The following is a 4,615-nucleotide window of genomic DNA, read 5'->3' as shown; positions in this document are numbered from 1 at the left end:
GTAGCTTAGAAAAGGCTCAGCTTTCATGGACCTCAACAAATGCTATACTCTCAGAGATCATATAGCACTTGGATTGCAGTCTGACATTCAGAGTAATCCCCAAGATAAAAATATAAAAAGAAATGGGGACACTCATGAAGCAAACACTGAGTATCTGTGTCTATAATCTGTATTTAAGCACTACACTGTATTCACTCACCTCTGGTTAGAATGAGTTGGAATAAGGAATAAATCTACAAATCAGCCTTCCCACAGCCTTTAAAAAATCCTCTCAAACTTCAAGTGATGTTCAGAACAAGTACATTTAATCTGTCCTGAAGTACTAATTGTGTAGTTTCATCTAAGTGCTCCTTACAGAGCCCATCTCCATCCCTGTATTTTGTGCAAAATGATATATATCTAAGTAGAGGGAAAGGTCCTTATTTTTTCACTGCTCATTATGTTTATTATGCACATATCTAAAATATCTTTTGCCTGAAGTTAGTGGTTTAAGAGCTGGTTTTCTAGTTTGTCCAATTTTCATATCTTTTCAGACAGGTACAAATCTCTGAGGTTCTTGTGAGATGCAACTCTTGAGATACAGACCAATAAAAAACAGAACCCAAAATACTGAGTCACTAAATTGTGCTCATCCCATGCAACTGGGCTCAAAATCAGTTACCATCAGTAAGATCCTAATCTGGCAACAGTAAGAACAGATCTTGGTCTTTTTTTCCACTGCTGCCTCTGATGGAGCCACTGTGAAGTTACCAAGGTGAGAATGAATTCATATCTAAGGTTTCATGATCTCTGTGGTGGGAATCAGCCTCCCCATACATCAATAAAATATTATGAATAAAGCCCCATCAGAGTCACACTGTTTGTTATTTCCTTTCATCAGTACTCAGAGCCTGTGTCTCTAGTAACTGCCCTTTGGATAGAAGGCTTTACACACGTGGCTGTTCTTGAACCTCCAGAGAAGGAAGGAGCCGGAACAAAGCAGATGAGGATCTAAAACCAGCACCACTGTTAACCTCAATATATTCAGTGTGCCTGAGGCATAGAAGATCCCACCTGTTCCTTGAGGCTAAACACTTACTGGATGGATTACACATATTTTATAGAGCACTTGAATGTCCCTGAAGAGACAGGACAGAGGTGGAAATACTCCCTTCCAGCCCGACCGGCTGTTCTGTAACTGACAGCACTCCATAAGCACATTCCCTTGTATTACAGGTGGCATTTACACAGAGACAATAACTCCTCTACAACCAGAAATTGATTTTTCCCCTTTTAATTCACTACTCCAGGTGGATGGTGGCATGCAACAACACAGCCAGAGAAGAAACAACTTAAGTGGCACTGACTTAGTAGAACTGCTGAGGAGAGGATCAGAGCTGGAGCTTGCTAACCAAGCCCGACAGACACCCGAGGCACATCACTGCCCATCAGGACTGTGGCTGCTCCCACGGAAATCAATGACAGCCTTTGTATTGATCAGCTCCAGTCCTTTCCTATTGATATTTCAGCTGATAGCTGATGACTGCAGAGTAACATATCAGGACCACGAAGACTTATACAAATGTCCATAGACACTGCAATTACTTTTCCAGCAGAAAGACTGGCACTAAGCTGTCCCATGCCTCTCCTGGGAATACTACATGCCTCTCCTGGGAAGGCTACAGGTCTTTGTTACCTTTGAAGCTGCCTGTAGTGAAAGTAAGTACTGCTGATTCCCAAACCACAGTTACAATTGCACACAGTCACTCTTACAGTCACCTGTCCTGAAGAAAAATTTCCCAAGTTTACAATTTGAATGAGTGTTTTTATTAGCTGGAAGCGAGCTATGAGAAGTAACTGAACATTCCCAAGTTAAATCCCAACTATAATTCAGTCATGAGTGAGTTTTACTTTTTGTTAGTACATAATTAAATGAGCATGGTAACTTTCTAAACTGTCACTCAGAAATGGATCGTCTCTCTAGGTTTATATTCAATAACACAAACCCTCCATTATCAACAAGTTCCCACAAAGGTCAACACCACAGTTACTATGCCCCTTTAGACCTTATACTTGAAACATTCTCTTCTGCAGTGGCATAATGACATGAAGTGTTTCACAAGATGGAGATATTAAAAGAGTAATTCATGGGGCAGATTGAGTACTCATAAAGGCTAATTTTCATCCACTGCTGAAGGAGGATCACCTAGGGTAGGCTACACAGGAATGCATTCAGATGGGTTCTGAAAGTCTCCAGAGGAGACTCCACAACTCCTCTGGGTCAGCCTGTTCCAGTACTCCAGCATCTCACAGTAAAGAAGTTTCTCCTCCTGTTGAGGTGGAACCTCCTGTGTTCTAGTTTGTACCTACTGTTCCTTCTCCTATCACTGGGCACCACCAAAGAGAGCCTGGCACCTTCATCCTGACACCCACCCCTCAGCTATTTATAGATGTTGGTAAGATTCCCTCTCAGCCTTCTCCTGTCAAGACTAAACAGCCCCAGGTCTTTCTTCATGGGAGAGGTTCTCAAGTTCCACAGTCATCCTTGCAGCTCCCTATTGAACTCTCCAGTAAATACTCTCTTGAACTGGGGAGCCCAAAATGGGACACCACATTCCAGGTGTGGTCTCAGCAAGGCAGAGCAGAGGGGGAAGAGAACCTCCCCAGACCTGCTGGACACACTTCTCTTGATGCATCCCAGTTGTTGTGAAAAGCTTTCTGACACTTCCAGAAATCTAGGAGATAGCAGCATCTTCATTCCTATTCAAAGCCACACAGACTGTAATATCAAAACAAAGCAATAAACGAAGGTGTGGTTATAGATTAGGGAAAGAGAAGCAATTTGTGTGTCAATAGTACCACCTGCTGGATTTCAAGCAGAGACACTGGCAAAAGTCAGACCAAGATGCAATTCAATACCATTCTTGCACAAATGTCACCATGACTAAACTGTTACAGATGAACCAGCAACAAATTGCCAAATCTTCTAATGAGCTGCCAAAAGCCTGCAGAAAAGTCACTGACATTTTTCTAGATGCATTTCTTGTCAAATCAGATATTCAAAACTCACTACACTGAATTCATCACATGGCTTTAAAAATATATATATAAATAAATACAAATTCAACCCAGGCAGCCCATCAGCCCCATTTAAAAGCAATGTGCTGCTACTATTAATGCCAGCATTAAGGGCTTTGTTTCTGTTTCATGGTTTGGATCTTTTTGTTGTGGTGATTTTTAAGTTGATTACTTGAAATTTGCTATTTCAGAGTACAGCAAGCCTAGCTCTTCACTCATGCAGAGCTCAAATTACCCCAACAATCCAAATTTGCATCTAGTTTTCAAGCTAGCACTGGTTATCAGCGTGCCTGAAGACATGAAGAGCCTGTTGAATTCATCTCAAACTACACAGCCTCACAATTTCCTTAAGCTCACTCTGGGAAGCCTCAAGGAGAACCATTTATTAAAGGAATTTAAGTAACTTCATTGCAAGATTATCCCTAAAATTTGAGCAGCAAAAACATCAGCCTTGAAAACCCTCAGTGTTAAATCAATAAGCTTTTATTATAGGAGAAGTTGTTACCATATTTATGCAGGCATTTGGAGAGATCTGAAGTCCTGCTTGACCCTCTCACCTTTTCAGTTGGCTCTCCTACCAGCTCATACTACCAGAGAACTGTACTCTGTCTCTATGCACAGTTCTGGCCAAGTGTGCTTCAATCTTCTTCTAAATCTTTCAGATGCAACAAAGTGTTTTTTAGCCACACTGCAGGACTGCAACCAGCTGAAAACCCCTTGATCCAGCCAAGAACAATTCTAACCTGAAGCTTGAAAAATACCAATCATTTAATCCACATCACCATAAAACAATCTCATCTTGACACTTCAAAAGCAACAACAAAGCTTTCAACAAAAAGCAGAAAATTTAATTACAACACACCACACTTTATAGCGAGGAAGTTGCAGCACCTCTGTTGCTGTGCCTAGGACAACCCAAGAGAGCTCAGCTGCTCTGCTAGGGCCTTTGTGCGGTTCTGCAGACCACCTCAGCCCCTCTAACCAGGGACAAGGGGCAGGTGAGACTTGTGCCCCCCACTTACACAAACTTCAGCAGTCTCCCACAGGACAGGGAGACTTTTGAAGTCCAGTTCAGAAATCCCAGGACCATGTTCCCCTTGGGGATCTTCTCAATGCTTATCGATATTGAAAGGGCGGGGGACAAGAGAATGAGGCCAGACTCTTTTCAGTGGTGCCCAGCAATAGGGCAAGGAGCAACAGGCACAGGCAGGAACACAGGAAGCTCCATTTGAACAGAAGGAAAAATTTCTTTGGGAGAGACAGAGCACTAGAAAAGGCTGCTCAGAAAGGTTGTAGAGCCTCCTTCACTAGAGATCTTTCATAAACCTGCCTGGTCACAGTCCTGCATAACCTACCCTAGCCAAACCTGGTACACCAGGGTGGTTGGACTAGATGGTGTGTAATGGGTTGGGGCAGGTCCCCTCCCCACCACAGGCAGAAATAACGACTCAGGCAAACGGATTGCAAAGGTGATGAAAGTTTAAATAGAAAGCAGTGAATGTTACAGAAAATCCAAAGCGCAGTGACAAAAAAAGATCCCATCCCCACCTGAGGGTGC

The sequence above is a fragment of the Dryobates pubescens genome, chromosome 22, assembly GCF_014839835.1.
Source record: "Dryobates pubescens isolate bDryPub1 chromosome 22, bDryPub1.pri, whole genome shotgun sequence".
In the NCBI taxonomy this organism is placed as follows: Eukaryota; Metazoa; Chordata; class Aves; order Piciformes; family Picidae; genus Dryobates; species Dryobates pubescens.
Note: the sequence above shows the minus strand (reverse complement) of the source record.